Source organism: Maniola hyperantus, chromosome 20 (genome assembly GCF_902806685.2).
Source record: "Maniola hyperantus chromosome 20, iAphHyp1.2, whole genome shotgun sequence".
NCBI classification, from domain to species: domain Eukaryota; kingdom Metazoa; phylum Arthropoda; class Insecta; order Lepidoptera; family Nymphalidae; genus Maniola; species Maniola hyperantus.
Window position 1 is genome coordinate 7701032 of NC_048555.1, and position 20175 is coordinate 7721206.

The window sequence follows — 20175 nt, forward strand, 5'->3', positions numbered from 1 at the left end:
CATTAGGATGTTTTTAACGATATCTGTATATATAAAATTCAAAGTCCTGACTGACTAACTGACTAACTGACTGACGTATATATATACGTCAGTCAGTTAGTCAGTATATTAACGCACAGCCTAAGCCGCTGGTCCTAGACACATGAAATTTGGAGGGTGTGTTCTTTGTAAAGATTAGGCATCCACTAAGAAAGGATTTTTTGGAATTCTACCTGTAAGTGGGTCAAATGCAGGTTTAAAATTTATGTAGTACACGCGGACGAAGTCGCGAGCATAACCTAGTTTTTATATAAGAGAAAAAGTAAGTGTCCTTAGTGATAAAGCCCTGGCTAAAAATAAAGTTTAAAAAAGTAAGTTGTGTAAGTTCCATAAGTGTATCATCTTGTCCCTCACTTACCCCTTTCCCTAAGAGTGATTCCTAGTATAAGTATAAGTTTTATCCATGTCTAAAGATAACATATAGGGCATTATATCATCTCTCTACGGAAACAATTTGATACATCTCTTAGGGTGAGAGATTTTATAGAGATAGCATTAATGAATTATACACATTGCCAGTAGTATTTACACATGGCCGGATATTAATGAGCCAATAGATGCCTCGACGCGACGTACACAAATCTCATTAGGGTACCCGACTGTCCATCAATCAGACATACAAATATCGTTCGCTCTTGTTAGCTTTTATGGGTGATTACTTCTGGGCAAGAGCGTGAGAGGGTGAATAAACTAATAGTGTTAATGTTCCTTTGGTCCAACACCACTACCAATTATATTGTTTGCCAAACAAATAAGTGAATAAAATAGAAACTGACACTCAAATTCTGTAATCCAAAACTATACTCACGTTAAGTTTTTTTTTACATAATCGCTGTGTAAACTATTTAAAAGTGCTTTCGTAGCAATTGGCTACGCCGAACGTAGACCGCCTACAGCTAGACTCTACGTTGAATAATTCCGGATATTTTTATTTATTAGCACGAAAACTACTTTTAATAATTTTTAATAAGTAAAAGCATAAAATATAATCAACATAGAAAAATGAAATTACGAAATTGAAAAGAAATGTTTCAGATTCTCGTAGCATGAGACAAAAGATAATCAATGATGATGATGAACCTATAGGTACATACCGTTCATCATAACAATGATTAATTTACTTAATTTTTTTTAATAAAATCTACGAAAAATAAATATAAACTAATTCTTGAAACTTGAGATTTTACACTTTCTATAAGATAAATTAAGGAAAGCTTGAGAAATTCTAATGAGATTTAAAAAAATATTCAAAGTTTGTAACGAAAACAAATGTGTTAATGATGTATCAGTGCTAACGAGCTTAAACCCAGATTTTCTCAAAATCTTAGCCTTTAAGTAAACGTGAGTATCACATGGTTTCCTATGACCTAGTTATGAGTCGGCGAACTTACGAAACGGCAACACCTCGTTTAGGCTACCTCTCCAGCGAGACAACAAAGCGATACGAAAGAGCAAAGCTAAGAACTAAGCTTGAGAACGAAACTGACAGTAGACCGGGCTCGTTTGGTCACGAGACCTGAGAAATATATTTACGGCGGCGCGCCGCTTCCACGCCACTTGTGTGTCTCTTATAAAAATACTAGCTTAAGCTCGCTCTTCGTCCGCGTGGACTACAAAACCTACACAACCCCTATTTCACCCCCTTAGGGTTTTAATTTTCAAAAATCCTTTCTTAGCGGATGCCTACACCATAATAGCTATCTGCATGCCAAATTTCAGCCCAATCCGTCCAGTAGTTTGAGCTGTGCGTTGATAGATCAGTCAGTCAGTCATTGTAAAAGGAAAAGCTGACTGACTGCAGTCATCTTTCCTTTTGCATTTACTGTAACTCATTCTCATTCAACACTTTAATGAACCCCACGCACGTGTTTATCAAACCCTTTTCGCCAGAACCTTCAAACCGTTAAATTGGAGCGATTTTATTTGTAGGTTTTAAAAACATCGCTAGGTATCCATAGTGGACGGATTGCCTTATTCGTAGTACTCATAAGGTTGCCAACACCTGCGCTTCACTACCGAAGCCTTAAAACGACTTATAAAATGATTACGTAATCTTAAGATTCATGAATTTCGTGGAAATGATTAAAGTTGACGACAAGATTTATTACAGTTGGTGTTGTATATTTATATATTTACGAGGTTTTACACCTCAGCTCACGCCCTTTAGAATAAAGTATCAAATAATCCCTTATTGGAAAGCATGCTATTTCTGTATCGAGTAAGTAGATCATGTCCGCATTTCGTCCGTGTAGATTTAGGTGTTTTAAAAACCTCGTGGAACTCTTTGATTTTTCGGGACCAAAGTAATCTACGAGTATGTCCTTCCCGGGGATGCAACCTATTTCTGTTCCATACTTTGTCAAAATTGGTTCAACAGATGGGCCGTGAAAAGCTAGCATACAGACACACTTTCATATTTACAATATTGTACTATAGATTAAAGTAGGATATAATATTTCATGTCTGCCATAGAAATCTCAGTAACTATAACATGATCGCTTATAATTTTGAGCTATATTTCAGTCGACAGGTCGTCAGCTCCCAGTTTACGCGTTATAAAGTTACGTACACCTGGGTTTCACTTCCGTTGCCGAAGCTTATAAAATCATTTCGTTATTTTATGACTCGTGAATTTTGCGAGAGTATAATATTTTGACTCGGCTTAGAAGGGAAATCTTATGCGGGCTTCAAGTCTTCAACGAATAATGTTATGAGGTCTGATTTTTTGTAAATCTTAAAATTGTCAAGATGCATTATTTTGCGTTGCAGTAACAAACACGGTCTTCTTTTCGGTTCGGTTCTTTTTCATTTTTATTTACACTATCCATGAAAAATAAGCAAATAATGATAGAAAAATTATTAAAAACTGAGATGTCCTGAATTCTGACAAAGTATACTTTGTCAGAATTTGGTAAAAACTCCAAGCTGAAAAGACTTGAAAGTTGAATTAAACTTTCTTTTAACGGTAATGAATAGAACATATATTTAATTGAAATTTACGTCCTGCCTATATTCAAGAGCCAAGAAACCGTGGAAGCCGTCTGTAATTAACATTAATGATTATAAATGCGAACGGTATTGATTCTGACCGATTACTTTTACGACTAGGCAGTATAGTCTTGTATTACTACCGATATTATAAATGAGAAAGTGTGTTTGTTTGTTGGTTTGTCCTACAATCACGTCCCAATGGAGCAACAGATCGACGTGATTTTTTGCATGGGTATACTTAAAGACATGGAGAGTGATATAAGCTACTTTTTATCCCGAAAAATTAAACAGATAGGGAAGAGAACGGTATTTGAGAAGCCTAAATCCAAGCAGATGAAGTCATGGGCATCATCTGTTAAAAGATAAATAGGTCATCTTATAGCATCTAATATATCTTAGATAAAATAAAATAGTCTTCTTAATAAGGCGATAATAAAATTAATATAACAAGATCCCCAGTCCCCAAGTATCTATTTCCATATTATATATAACATAATATACTTACTTATATTGTTACAATAGCCACCTCTACCTAGCTTCGTATGAATGGAGTTTTAATATGTATAAATTGTATAGTTATTACTTATCCGTACGGTATAGAAAACCTCTTTCGAAAAGTGGTCAATCTTATACCGTGAAAAACTTTTTGAGATGTTCAGCACTTTTGAGATTATTAACTTTTATTTAGTAACAGTGATACCTTGATGGGTTTTTAAAGAAAATGTAGGATTTTAGGATTTTTCATGGTTATCATCACTGTCAACCGATAGACGTCCACAATAGTTAATAGGGACTTCCACACGCCACGGTCTTGCGCCGTCTGGATCCACCGGCTTTCTGCAACTCGGTTGATGTCGTGTGTCCACCTAGTTTGGGCTAGTATATCTACGCAGCGCTGGTTTCTAGCAGCATGAGTACAATTTTCAGTAATACTTAAAAAGTAGTACCTTACGGCATTAATTAATTCACTCGTCTTTTGTTAGCCACACAGACCACATTTTTACAATGCTTCGCAAATGCAACTATAAATCAGAAGATAATCTGTATGAATAATAAAATAACAATAACTCGGTACTGGCAAGCTCAACGATTTCAGTAAGGTCAGTAAATCCTTCACAGAGATACACAAAGGCGGTGTTTCTCTCTGCTGTAAATCATAGCATGTCGTAGCCAAGATTAATGCGCAGCGCTTCGACAGGTGTTATTGAAATATGTTCAATTATTCCTACACATATTGACTATTTATTTTTTATTTATTGCATGATCATAGAATTTTATAGCGTTACAAAGCAAGAATGAATAGGTATCTTCTCGACTATGCTCGCTTGCCATAATAGCGCTGTTATTGTGTGTAGAGCAATTTAGATTTTGAATTTATGAAGCCTAGGGCTTATATTATTATTTTATCTACTACAATAAAGTCTTTTCTAAAATAATAATTAACTAGCTTTAAATAAATAAATGGAAGTTTATTTCAAACAACAAATTTTCATTATTCATATTATAGGGAGGACTTTATGCTAAATATTATAAGTAAAATAAATTAAACTTTTATGTAAACTACTAATTACATGGGAACCTACGTAGCACTGGTTTAGTAGGCGGCCTAAAGGGTTTTCTGTGCCAGCTAAACTTATGTAATTAGCTTTAGCCAGCAAGTTGGTTGCATCTTAGTTTACATGATTCCGTAGGAACTCTTTTATCGAGAAAAAAGTAGCCGCATAGGCTACTTTTTTCTCGATAAAAGAGTATGCACATTCCACTCCCCGGATCCACTTACGTTTTTTATGGAATAAAATATTTCTCGTTGATCTCCGTTGCTGCGTAAAAGGAGGACAAACCGATAAGCAAAATACACTTTTCCATTTATTACATCTAGTGAGGGTGGTGGGTAAAAATTATGGTTCGAAAAAAAGCACATCGAAGAAGAAAAATTAATGTCATGACGAAGGAAATTTTGTAGGAAAAATGCCAGGTCAAGAACAAGCTTAAGTAATACAGAGACTTGTACGAAGTTATACACTTTGTTAGGCTTTCCGCTAAGATTGTAACTTTAAGGCAATCCCGATCATAAAACTCCAGTTTACCCCGAGAGCATAAAATGGCGTAAGTAATTTTTTACGTCAGCCATTTATCCCGCCGTTCGAGCTTTTGTTATAACTTTATTATTTTAGCTTTGCTTACAGATTTTCATATGTATAAGTTAAATAACCGGTGATAGTGGTTAAGACGTTGTCCTTCTGTTCGGTAGGTCGGGGGTTCGATCCCCAACTTTACGGAGTTATGTGCGTTTTAAAAAACAATTAAATATCGCTTGCCTTAACGGTAAAGGAAAACATCGTGAGGCTACATGCTTGAGAGTTCTTTATGTTCTCAAAGGTGTGTGAAGTCTGCCAATCCGCATTGGGCCAGCGTGGCAGACTATGATCTAAACCCTTCTCACTCGGAGAGGATAACCGTGCTCAGTAGTGGGCTGATAATGGGTTGAAGTATAAGTTTATTGAAATAATTATTCTCTATCTCTGACCTAGCAGAGTTTCTAGTTTCTACATATAGATAACACGTTTCTAATAGAGATTTTTGATTTTGTTTTCAGTCTACTTTCTGGGGCAGCTATTAGGTACGCCAAAATAGTTAACAAAAAGTGAATAATATGTTATTATAAATCATTTTAGATGGTTTTCTTTTGGTGTAATTTGTAGGAGAAGCGAATCAAAGGGCTGTCATAATTCTGCTAACATGAGATGAGATAGTATTAATATTTATATCCACTTCGGATAAATATATAACCTATTTATCTTGTGCTTAGTCGCAAAATAATCTCATTCATACACTCAAATAATTTATTTACTCATTTGTTATTATAAGATCGTCAGATACACTAAGTTTATCCACGAAAAAGATTGTACTTAACTATTTAGTTTCTTTTCTGTATCCACAGGGATTACATTCATTAGGAAAAGTAATTAATTATTATTCTATTGTATTTGTTCCGTAAGCATCCATAGTATCCCTTAAGAAATGAGAAATAAAATAAAAATAATATTATAATCCGTAGACCGTACTTATTACGTAAATGGATTCAATGGTACAATACGAAAAATAAGTGCTTCGCTATAGAGGGTTCTGTGCTGTTGACGTATTACTAATCTAAATAATTTATAAAAGGAAAAGGTGGCTGACTGACTGAATAATCTACCAACGCACTGCTCAAATAACTTTCTAAGGGAAAGGGAAGGGAAAATTGAAAGGTGCATGTAGATATAGGGTTAATAAGAAGCGATCTAGGCTACAATAGATATTTAAGAACCTCGCGGTAGAAGTCGCGGGCAAAAGCAATTCGTTATAAGATAATGGATTTTTATCCGAAATGAAATACTTAATTTCTATACGGGGATGCCGTGTAGAAACCAAATGATTATGGGTAGGTATAATAACAACTGACATACCCCTTCCAGGTTAATGCATCATCACTTACCACCAGGTGAGTTTGCAATAAAGGGCTAACTTGTATCTTAATTAAAAAACTGGCCAAGTGCAAGTCAGACCCGCGCACCGAAGGTTCCATACTACAGTCCTACATTTAAGACATTTTGTAACATAAATCAAAACCATTTACCTACCATAAGAATAAAATCTAAATCTAAAAAAATAAAAATCTGTTTTAGAATGTATGTAGGTAAAGTTTTTTCAATATGATATAGTACTTACTTTGAAAGTTGAAAATACTAATTATTTGTTCATGAACACATTTTAATTTTTTTTCGTGATATAACCACAAATTCTCGGTTTTCAGATTTTTCCCCTTACGTATGCTATAAGACCTACTTACCTACCAAATTCTATGATTCTAGGTCAACGGGAAGTACCTTCTCGGTTTCTTGACAGGCAGACAGATAACAAAGTGATCTTATAAGGGTTCCGTTTCTTCTTTTGAGGTACGGAACCCTAAAAAAACTTGCATACTACTGAACTTTAATAACTAGAAAAAATCTGAAAAAACTAGAACGGATGATTGAACTACATTGAAGTTGAACTACTTTCAATTCCGCAGTTTCTTGAATCAATAAGAAAAATTGAAGCACGGGTTAATATTAAGACTGCATATTTAAAAAAAAATCTTTCTTTCTTAGTTTTTAATTTATCGCTTCCAATCCTATTAAAGGAGTGGTCACTTATAACTTCTTTTGCTTTGTTAAAGATGTTCTTCGGTGATTCCATAAATATCCTAGAATGTAGTAGGGTTTCAAGCGTACATACCTACTCCACATTAAGCTCATTGAAGTTTTTAAGGTCCAATATCATGACCTCGTAAGTATTATCTTCAAACATGTATCTGAGTGAGATCTATCGAATCTTTGCTCATACTTTACTTAAAATTGAAATTATACAGGTTTATGTGAGAAACATAGCTCTGTCTCGGTTTTATTGTATCTTAAGTCTAACCGAAGTCGAAGTACGCTCTATAGAACTCAACGTGAGTGTGTATCCACTTGCTTGGTCTCTATTAGCCGCACCCAGAGTCGCTCCTTATCCATACTAATCAATGCCTTATGTAACGATTATGCGACTCTGAGTGCGGCTGTAAGTGCTTACATTCTACTATATTCCTGTGAATGGTGGGTGGTGCGGTAGAGAATGATATCTAAAATTCAAAGTCCTGACTGACTGACTTATATATATCAACGCAAAGCCTAAACCGCTGGTCCTAGAGACATGAATTTTTGAGGGTGTATTCTTTTAAAGAGTAGGTATCCAATAAAAAAAATTGTTTTGAAATTCCACCCCTAAGGGGGTTAAATGGGGGATGGAAATTTGTATGAAAGTCCGTCATTTCTGAAGTAACATCGATGAAAATTGGTATTTAAGCCTTCGATTAAAAATAAAAAAATACATATTTCACGATTTTTGAAAATTCTACTATCAAGGGGGTTAAATAGGGGATGAAATTTTCTATGGAAGTCCTCTATTGTTCAAGTTATTTGCATGAAAATTGGTATTTAAGTTTTCAGTCACAAATGAAGAAATACGTGTCACAGGAATTTTGGAAATTCTATCCCACTTAGATTTTCTAAATTCCACCCGAGCGAAGCCGGAGCGGGTTAGCTTGTACTTAATAATTATGGTCTTTAAAATTTATTCATATTATATGTTATCCGGCTGCTTTGCATATGCGCATGTTTGGAAAAATAGTTTCTCTCATGATCGTACACTGTCATAAAAGCCGCAGTAGGCGCAAGAGGTTTATAAACGCGTAAAAGCCGCTCGCAACGCTTTTTTACGTCTCTTACGCTTGCAGGATATCTTACAGAAGCGATTAGATTTTCCTGTGGTATAGTGACCCGTTGACACAGTTCCAAGTTGAATAATTACAACATATAAAACTGACGCATGGTTTCCCGGACATTGTGAACATATGCTGCTCAGCTCCGACATCGACAAATTAATATTAACGATGATGAATATAGCCTAACTGAGCTTAGTATAGGTCCTGTATAAGTACGCGACAGGTTAGCAATCGGGTAGGGAACGCCCCACATACCCCAATTGCCATCTCGACCTGTCGTGGACTATACTTTTTTTTAATTTATAGACTAGCGCTTGGCTGCAATCAGACCTGCTAGGTGATTCTCTAACTCAATGTCTAACACTAAATGATAGCCACCAAGGTTGGTTAGTTCTACATTGCTGCTTTACTGGGTTATATTAAAATATTTTTTCGTAGAAAACCTTCAACGGATTAAAAAATGAGCTCCGTGCCTATCATTCAGTGTTAGAAACTGAGTTAGCGAATCACCCTGCTGGTGGTAATGATGATGCAGTCTAAGATGGAGCGCGCTTGCCTAGAATATGCCTATTCACTCTTGACTTTTGTAGCCAAATTTCTAAGTATAGACGCTAGAGTCTACGAAACTGATTTTCTATAGCATCTCTTTTGATCGTTAGCTTCATTCTAAATTGAAATCTTATTATAATATCGATTCGTGTCATTAAGGTGACGCTGGATGCACGTCCGAACTGCTCGGCCCACGTGGGTAACCTGTATGCTATTTCACCTAACATTGTGATAGAAAGAAATAGACTCAGTGATGAGCAGTGTAGCGAGTGCATGCGCTCACACTAGCGTCCGGATATATTGATGATGGCACACAGATAGTTGGACAGATGTCACCGATGAATTTTTGTAAATATATGATTTATGAAGGAACTACTTATTTCAATTATTATTGTATAAGATTTTATGGAAGAGCGGGGTCGCCTGCCACGAGTACTCGTAGCAATACTAAAACACTTACTGGGATGGTCCCAATTACTACGCACTATGTGAAATTGTTTTACCTACTGAAATAGATATTTTTAATTTTTTTTTGAATGATAATGATTACCTACTTATCTTTTGATGAATACTATAAAATCTCACTTACATACATACCTATTAGGTAACTACTACCTCAGCGTGTATAAACAACTCGTACTTATATTATATTATAGAAATCCATACTTCTATGAAGTGTCTGTCTGTAATTTCGAAATAACTACCGCAAGCTCATAATATTGTTATTTGAACTGTACCATAACAGCTGAATCAAATGTTTTTAAAAACTGTCTGTCTGTCTGTCTGTTTGAAGTTTGAACGGGCTAATCTTCGGAACGGCAGAACCTATTTTGACGGGACTTTTACAGACAAGTAGAGAATTAACAAAGGATACTTTTTTAACCGACTTTTAAAAAGGAGTTGTGTTTTTCTACCTATGTACACAGAAATCTCCGAGATTTCTGAACCGATTTGCGTATTTTTTTTAATTGATAAAGAAACTTTGCAACATTGTCCTATATAAAATGTGGATTTCAACTCCTCAATCCTGATGCTGCAGGGGACATGACCACCAAAACTTATGGGATTTTGAAACTGTCGGTTATAAATTGATATTGAGAGGTAGGTACCTATATCTACCAAGTAAAGACTTTATCATTGAACTCGAAGACCCACTTCTCGACCCTGATGCTGTACCTAAGGAATTGCATTGCTAAATCGTGGTGATCCCACGGAATTTTAAATGAATCATCGCCCACGCCCATTCGGTACCCTCATTCCGCACATTGTTTTTATTAGTCAGTCCACCAATCACAACAAAGCATTCTCCCCTGTCCCCCGCCAACATTTTACGATTTTGTTTTCATGTAAATCCTTGTATATGCGTACTCTAGGAGTTGAATTCTCTGTGCTGGCGGATTACCTATTAGGAACACATGATTACACATTCGTTTGTCTGTGAAAATAAATTTTGTTGCCTACACTTATCTATTAGTAGCGACTAAAAACTATATATACCATCTACTTGTGTATAAAAAAGTCTAAATAAATTCCACTTTGATCTCAAAAATGAAAATTTTATTTTTATAAGTAGGAAGTAGGTACAATTCAATTTCCCTCTAAAAGCCCACTACACACATAAACACAATATGTATCATTTTCTGTTTCAACAGTCACATTAGATGTATCATTCGACGCAGAACTATTGAAGCTCTCCGTTTCATTTCTGGAATTAATAAACATACAATCAACGTAAATATATTGTGAGTATTATCTATATAGAATGTATGCAAAAAACATAGCATAACAACTTACAAGTATGGTATGGGTAGACCTTTCAATATTTAGTACGGAATTGAATGTTGCAGCATCATGTTGGATTTCAGTGGTACGTATATTGGGCACATTCATTTTATTTTCCTTGTTTTCTTCTAAAAGGAATGTCTTGAGTCACTAAAATACAACATAATTCAGCATTGACAAATCTGACAACAAATAGTAAATCTCTATATTATTATATAAAAATGAATCGTTGAATGTGTTGCTGATCGCAAATCTCGAGAACAGCTGCACCGATTTCGCTAATTCTTTTTGATAATATTCCTTGAAGTACGGGGATGGTTCTTATGGAGAGAAAAATTTAAAAAATGTCCTGAAAAAGAATCGACTGTAGGCGGTGCGAAGTTCGTCGGGGCAGCTAGTAACATAATAATTATATTATCCTAATCCTAATTCCTAATCTAAATATATAAAAGAAAAAGGTGACTGACTGACTGACTGACTGACTGACTGACTGACTGACTGACTGACTGATCTATCAACGCACAGCTCAAACTACTGGACGGATCGTGCTGAAATTTGGCATGCAGATAGCTATTATGACGCAGGCATCCACTAAGAAGAGATTTTTGAAAATTCAACTCTGGAGGGGGTGAAATAGGGGTTCGAAATTTTGTGTAGCCCACGCGGACGAAGTCGTGGGCATTTGCTAGTATCTAAATAATATCAACTTACAAACACAGTGTCAAACTTTCAGAAGCTGGCTCTAAATGGTACGGTGTGATAGCATCATAATCTAATTCAATTCGATTTTTTGCTTTGTCGTTTCCTTGCCAAAGAAAATCCCGTGATCCACTAAAATAGAAGTATAATATATAAGTATTTATTAAAAATAAATAAATGTCATCATCAAATTCACCATCCTGGAGAACCTTGAAAACGACACTCGCGTCTATTTTTTATAAAAAGTGCTGGCCCGCCATCTTAGATTAAAAAATTAATGTCATTATCAAAACCAGCATCCTGGAAACCCTGAAAACGACACCCATTTCTATTTTTTGTGAAAAGTGCATGTCTGCTATTTTGGATTTGAAAATAAATGTCATTATCAAATTCAGCATCCCGGAAAAGTACATATTCAGTCAAATAAAATTCCCGTCGAGTCACATTGTTACTCACGTCGGGTGTGACGCACGGGAATAACCCCGAAAAAGTAATGGCATTATCATCACAAGATAATATTATGGTTTGGAAAGATTCTGATGAATTTTAATAGATCTCCTCTTTGCAAGGGATTTGCTTTTGCGAGAAGCTTTTGCGAGTCTAAACCGTTTCTTTTTCCTCTTCCGCCAATCCATTTTTGTTTCTGTTACACGAAAACTCAAGTATATAATTAAATTGTCTAAGCACACAATATGACCTACATACTTATATTTGTAACTAGATGATATACGCGACTTCGTCCGCGAGGATATAGTGGTTTTTAATCCCGCGAGAACTCTTTCAAAAGCGATCACTATTTCAAATTTCAGCCAAATCCGTCTTGTACTTTTTGCGTGAAAGGGTAACAAACCTATACACACACACACGCAGATACAAAATTTCGCCTTTATAATGTAAAGTGTGATTTGACAACCCTGACTTTCGGAATTCGGATAAGTCCAAATTATATTTTATTACTAGTTGATGCCCGCAACTTCGTCCGCGTGGAATTAGGTTTTTAAAAATCCCGTGGGAACTCTTTGATTTTCCGGGATAAAAAGTAGCCTATGTGTTAATTTAGGGTATACCCTAAATTAACACTTTTATCTATCTCCATTCCCAATTTCATCCAAAACCGTTCAGCCGTTTTTGTGTGATTGAGTAACAAACATCCAAACATCCACACACACACATCACTACACCTATTATAAATGTGAAAGTGTGTTTGTTTGTTGGTTCGTTGGTTTGTCCTTCAATCACGTCGCAACAGAGCAACGGATCGAAGTGATTTTTTGCATGGGTATGGTTGACCTGGAGAGTGACATAGGCTACTTTTTATCCCGGAAAATCAAAGAGTTTCCACGGGATTTTTAAAAATCTAATTCCACGCGTACGAAGTCGCGGGCATCACCTCATCATCATCATGATCAACCCATCGCCGGCTCACTACAGAGCAGGGGTCTCCTCTCAGAGTGAGAAGGGTTTTGGCCATAGTCTACCACGCTGGCCATGTGCGGATTGGTAGAATTCACACACCTTTGAGAACATTATGGAGAACTCGGCATGCAGGTTTCCTCACGATGTTTTCCTTTACCGTTAAAGCAAGTGATATTTAATTAATTAAAACGCGTATAACTCCGAAAAGTTAGAGGTGCGTGCCCGGGATCGAACCCCCCGACCTCCGTTTAGAAGGCGGACGTCCTAACCACTAGGCTATCATAGCTTCACCTAGTTTATAATATTAGTAGGATATATGTAAACTACTACCACCAGCTGTCGATACGATGCATTCTAAAATAAATCGACCGACCGACCGACAGACCGACCGGCCAAGTACGAGTCAGACTCGCGCCCCGAGGTTTCCGTACTACAATAGTAAAATGTTTATCTCTAAATCTCTGTTTAGAGATAAGCATTTACAATGTAACTTAATGTATTACTACTATGTAACTAGAATTTCGGTACATATAAAAATGAATCGCTAAATGTGTTGCTGATCGCAAATCTCGAGAACAGCTGAACCGATTTCGCTAATTCTTTTTTATAATATTCCTTGAAGTACGAATATGGTTCTTACGGAGAGAAATTTTTTAAAAAATTCCTGAAAAAGAATCGACTGTTAGGCGGTACGAAGTTCGCCGGGGCAGCTAGTGAAAAATAAAAATAAATAAATAGGTAAATAGTATTTTTTGACATTTTGCATGATAAATCAAAAACTATTTAGTATGCACTAGATGATGCCCGCAACTTCGTCCGCGTGGATTTAGGTTTTTTAAAAATCCCGTGGGAACTTTGATTTTCCGGGATCAAAAGTCAAAGTCAAATGATTTGTTCAAAATAGGTAATAAATTACTCTTTTCGATTGTCAGTTGTTGGATTTGTAAAATATAGTGGTGATATATAATTATTTCGCAAACGCTACGAGGGTTCCAAACGTGCCCAAGACTGAGAAGAGCCCACAGCTAACTCAGCCGGGTATTCTTTTTATTATCACCACTTTACAAAATCATAAATTAAACTTATTAGAACTATCACACAGCCGAGCAACTCATTCCCAAGCTTGCTTATCATTTAAATAATCCTTTACAATGTAATAGGATTTTTTAATTAGTTTACGTTTTATGAAAACTTTGAACTTATGACAGTCACTTTTTTTTTAAATTTATTTATGTTTTTATATACGTACAATAAATTTTCAAAAATATATTGACTATGCACTGTCATAATTTTAACTTCTCTAAATTTAGTTCGCAGAGACTCTCGTGGTCCCATACTATATATGGCTCGAACAGCCCTTTTCTGCAGCACAAAAATAGAATTTATATCAGCAGCATTACCCCATAATAATTCCGTGGTGCCACCTGAATCAGGGTTTCTACTGAAAACCAGCGCTGTATGTTTTTGTACTTGTGCAAGACAATATGCATTTATGCTGAGTAGGGACCTTTTTTTTTGGGTTGTGCCACACATGACATACTTTATTCCGGCGCTTCTTCTACTTGAGGTTTTTTGACTTTATTACTCAAGTATAAGAGGCGCTGGGATAACCTAACCAGTTGGTAACTGGTAATGTGTGGTACAGCTTTAAAAAATAAACGTTTTTCTTTTCTTTCTTTTTCTTTTCTAATAATATGCCATATGACATAATGCTGTGAAAGTAACTAAAATATACTAGTCTCGCCGTTTCTATGTCTGTCAACTGGCGAATCTTTTTTACCGCATATGCAGCAGAACTGTCTGTTCGATAAGTTATTTATATGAGAGCCCCATTGAAGTTTCGCATCTAACGTTATTTCCAGAAAAATAGCGGTATCCACTAAATCTTATTTATCATAAAAGTAGCCTATGTCCTTCCCCGGGATGCAAGCTATTTTTGTACCAAATTTCATCAAAATTGGTTAAATGGATGAGCTGTGAAAAGCTAGCAGACAAACAGACGGACAGATAGACAGATACACTTTCGCATTTATAATATTAGTATGGATAAAAATAAATAAAATCGGTTTTTGATGTTCAAGTAAGGTCCTTTTATATGATATCACACTTGGTTTACTAATCTTACTTGAAAGTTGAAAATACTAACTATTCGTTAATGAACACATTTTTATTTATTTTTTGTGATATAACCACAAATTCATTGTTTTCAGATTTTTCCCCTTACGTGTGTTATAAGATCTACCTACCTGCCAAATTTTATCATTCTAGGTCAGTGGGAAGTACCCTACAGGTTTCTTGACAGACACACTGACAGACTGACAGATAGACAGACAGACAGACAACAAACTGATCCTATAAGGGTTCCCTTTTCCTTTTGAGGTACGGAATCCTAATGATCTCTCTTTTTGCACTGCATTTAATCTGAATCCAAGAATTCCCGATCCGAAATAGCCGTAAGCAAGACTGTATCGTCACTTACCACCAGGTGAGATTGCAGTCAAGGGCTAACTTGTATCTGAATAAATAAATAAAAAAGTACTATTTGTACGAAGCGTTGCGTACTTTATTTGTAAGACGGACAGACAGACAGACAACAAACTGATCCTATAAGGGTTCCTTTTTCCTTTTGAGGTACGGAATCCTAATGATCTCTCTTTTTGCACTGCATTTAACCTGAATCCAAGAATTTCCGATCCGAAATAGTCGTAAGCAAGACTGTATCACCTACCGTGTCACCTACCACCAGGTGAGATTGCATTCAAGGGCTAACTTGTATCTGAATCAATATTATTATTATTATTTTATTACTTATAATAAAACTGTAACAGGTGAAATTCTGTACATTGAAGATATTTTGAAATTTTTTTTTCGAGGGCACTCTATAATCGATACTGAACCCAAAATTGGAATTTTTTTCATTTTTGTCTGTCTGTCTGTCTGTCTGTATCACGGCCGCGCATCACGCTGAAACTACTGAATGGATTCCAATGAAACTTGGTACGATTTGACGTCATACTATGAGGAAGAATATAGGATACTTTTTATCCCGAAATTCAGCATGGTTCCCTTAGGAGAGGGGTTGAAAGTTAAAATGTATACTGAGCTGTAATTCATTAACGCGTAGTCCGATTTCATTCATTCTTTTTTGTTAGAAACCATACATGTTAAAACTTCAAGTTCCAACTTCTCAACCATCATCATAATAATGACGGGTAGCTTTTGTACTTTTGGATTTCAATCAGCTGTTTTAGGAATAGTTGATGTTGAATTGATATTAAAGGTACGCTTAGAATAAACTATCTCTGGTTCAGGTACCAAGCAACGACTTCATAATTCAACTCGATATCCCAACTCTTCAACCCTGATGATGCAGGGTACTGGGTATTGCACTCCTAAGCCACTGTTGATTGTGAGATAATATTGTAGATGCCAAACATATATACCATTATTGAACTTTAAGTTCCAACTCTTCAATACTGATGCTGCAGGGTACTGCACTCCTATTCTATGGGTTTTAGGAACTGTTGTTGGTGAATTAATATTGTACCATTTACTATTGTACCAAACCACGACTACATGGTTGAACTCCGTTCACAAAAATCCACGCACTCCATCGAAATCCTATTCTATTCCAAACTTATTCGCCAGCGTGACAGGAGTGGAGAAGGCGGATAGGGACGTGTGAGGGGTGCAACGGATCAACGTGATTTTTTCCATCATCATCAGCCTGCGGTCGTCCACTGTTGGACATAGGCTTTCCCTAAAGAGCGCCACCACACCCGGTCCTCAGCCTTCCTCACCTAGCCACTTCCCGCCAGCCTCTGTATATCGTCGGTCCATCGTGCTGGAAGGCGTCCCACACTACGCTTACTTATACCTACGCTATAACTACCTATTATAATAAATAAAAAAGTACTATTTGTACGAAGCGTTGCGTACTTTATTTGTAAGACGGACAGACAGACAGACAGACAGATAGACGGACAGACAGACAGACGAACAGACGGACAGACGGACGGGCAGACGGACCGATGGACGGACCGACAGACGCATGGACGGACGGACGGACTGAAGGACGACGGACGGACGGACGGACGGACGGACGGACAGACGGACGGACGGACAGACGGACCGACAGACAGACAGACAGAGGGTTCCGTTTTTTCCTTCTGAGGTACGGAACCCTAAAAATACAAAGAAATACCACCAGGTAGGTACCTACCTACCTATATTATTATACATATACAGGTACCTTTTTAGGGTTCCGTACTTTATAAGGAAAAAGGGGACCCTTAGGATCACTTCGTTGTCTGTCTGTCTGTCCGTCTCTCCGTCTGTGTCGTATCTGTCACACAAACCTATAGGATACTTCCCGTTGACCCAGAATCATGAAATTTAGTAGGTACGTAGGTCTTAGAGCACAAGTAAAGGAATAAATCCGAAAACCATAGATTTGTGATTACAACTTACAAAAAAAAATTAAAGTGTGTTAATGAAAAAATAATTAGTATTTTCAATTTTCAATGTATAATAAGTATACCAAGTGGGGTATTATATGAAAGGGCTTTACTTGTGTATTCTAAAACACATTTTTATTTATTTTTATGCATAATAGTTTTTGATTTATGGAGCAAAATGTCAAAAAAATACCTGAGTACGGAACCCTTGGTGCGCGAGCAACTCGCACTTGGCCGGTTTTTTAAAATTAGATAAAATAAATAACTAAACAAAGTTACTTACCTATTGTACTAGGACCACACGAGTAGATATCCCTACTAGGACCTCAACAACAAAGTCAGGTCAATAAACCAATGAATAAAATTGGTGTCCAAATTTCAAATTCCAGAGGTCAATGTACAAAATGCAATAAGTATTTGAAGGACTTATTGACTCTGCTCTGCTCAATCTTCTACACATTTGCATAGCCACTGAATAAAAATTAATTTTATAAAATCATTACGACTTTTGTTTTTGAAAACATATTAATAACAACAGTTGTCGTCATAGAAACCACAATATTACACGCGCAGCCGCGCGCCGCTGGGCTGGCCCTTCCCTCCGCCACCCGCGCGGTGTCTAATGTTTTGGGGTGAGAAGCATGATGATTTTAGCCGAAATCTAGCGCTTGAAAAGGGTTGAACAGTAGTTTGGGAAAAGTATTTTTGAGAAAAAACTACTGAATTTAGGTTTGCAAAGTAAAGTTATTTCAACTAATGAATAAATAAACTATGTCTAATGATAATTTTTTTTAGAATTTTCCTATTCCTAATCTTATTTATTTACGCCCAAAGTTGACATAAATTTAGTGTTAAAATAGGAATCTTTTGAGGCTCGTAACTTTTAAATCAATATTTTTTTCAATGTTTTAGATATCATTGAACCTAGATAATGACGAGATAAATCGATATAATTCTTAGTTTTGTGCGTACAATATCGAATATTGTTGTATTTTCCCTCCTACGTTTGTATGAAGAAAGCACCGAACTGAGCTGCCTTAAGAACACATGCGACCATGCCTCTATGTGGTCGTATTAGCTTTAATGACATTGAAATGTGCAGGCTACACTAGCGGCACGCTATGATGGCCGGTTTGACACATTACAATAGTGATGTGGAATGTCAATTTATTCTCGAACAAAAAACAATTAAGTTTTGTTTTTGTACCTGATTAAATAGGTTTAATAAAACAAAAATGTATATGTTTATTTAATTTATTTGAACGAACTGAATATTTGAACGAAAATGAATATACATACTTTATATGCACACAAGAAACATATGAATACAAAAGATACCGAAAAAGGTGCCACAAAAGGCCATAATTAATCAGATTCGTCCATACTACTATTTTCACTGTCGTCACTGCTATCATCACATACATTAATAATTATATGTTCGTTTTCTATAATATTATCTATTTTCACATCTCTTTCATAATCTTCCCTTATTAATTTAACAGTTCTATTCACAACCTTTTCCCAGTCTCCTTTAGTCACATGTTCACAAGCTTCTTCTAATAATTTTAGCATTTTTTTTGTGGTAAATGGGGGTTCTGTATTGTGTCTTGCAGCATATCCCTTAATTTGAGCCCACACCAACTCAATCGCATTATACTCACAATGGTAAGGCGGTAACCGTATAACTCTGTGCCCATGTTCTAATGCTATTTCGTCAATGACGTATCGGATCTTGGTTGGTTTGTTTTCTTTTAAAAGACGTACTAATTCCGCTTTTAACATATTCATGTTTGCATCTACGCCATTTTTACGAAGCCATGCGACGATATCAGCTTTCTTTTGGGATTGGGCAGGTGGCTTGTCAATTTGCATCGAGTGGTATGGGGCGTTGTCCATAATTATAATAGATGGTTCAGGGAGGCTACACAACATTGAGGTAAACCATTCAGTAAACTTTTCTCCATTCATGTCTTCATGATAGTCTCCAGTGGTTTTTGACGCAAAAGCCATGAGAGAACCTTCGACAAACCCGTTGATGGTTCCGGCGTGACAAATTATAAGTCGCGATCCTTTTCCTACAGGAACTTTGGAAGTAGATGCTGCTGTGTCATCGTTCCAAGAACGGCCTACAGTATGGTTAGCATTAAGCCATGTTTCATCCAAGAACACAACATTTTGCCAATTTTTGATTTCTTTCACTTGCCGTAAAAAAGTATACCTTGCCATCGCTATATCAAATCTTTCCATCAATATTTTGCGTTTGTTACATTTTTTGTATCGAAATCCAATGGTCTTCAAAATCTTCGTTAAAGAACTTTCCCCACCGAAGAATAATCCAGCTTCCTTCAGTGAATGCACCAACTTTTTTCTTGTTGGATACTCCTTCTGTAAATAGTAGCCGTAAACATGTCTTCGGATAGCATCGGCATCAAAGCTATCGATGCCTACGACTGGTTTTGCTCGTTTTCTCTTTTTTGGTGTGTGAAGTTTATTTTCTTCTGTGCCAGTCTCGCCATATTTTTTTTTAGTTATCCGTCTAACAGTTCGTTGTCCAATATTAAGCGCATCAGCTACGCGTTCAACCACTGACGTTATAGGTAAAATTGGCCCTCCATTTTGAGCTTCACGATCGAAATAGTTACGAAGGCGTATTAGGAACTCACGTGTCTGACTATTTAGAACAGTTCTCTGCGTACGTTCGGTCATATCGACGAAATCCACAACAAAGGGCTTGAACAGAGTCCAAATTAACGAGCAAGGGTCAACAGTAATGCAGTATCAATATTTGAAATCCAAAGCCAGGTCAAAACTATATCACAATCGCATTGCACTGACAGTTTATACTTTTCGAAGCAACGTCAATTCGAAACTGCTTTGTTTTGCATTGAGCATTGACGCGAGTTTGCCGGAGGTAGTAGTTGTGCTAGCCAGCGATCCTATGTGACGATCGTATTA

At 36.4% G+C, this 20175-nt stretch overlaps 1 protein-coding gene across 5 annotated transcripts in view; it reads left to right on the forward strand.

Moving 5' to 3' along the window:
• Dscam4 (Down syndrome cell adhesion molecule 4) overlaps window positions 1-20175 on the forward strand; it is a 234927-nt gene that overhangs the window by 31612 nt on the left and 183140 nt on the right. The window lies entirely within an intron of this gene.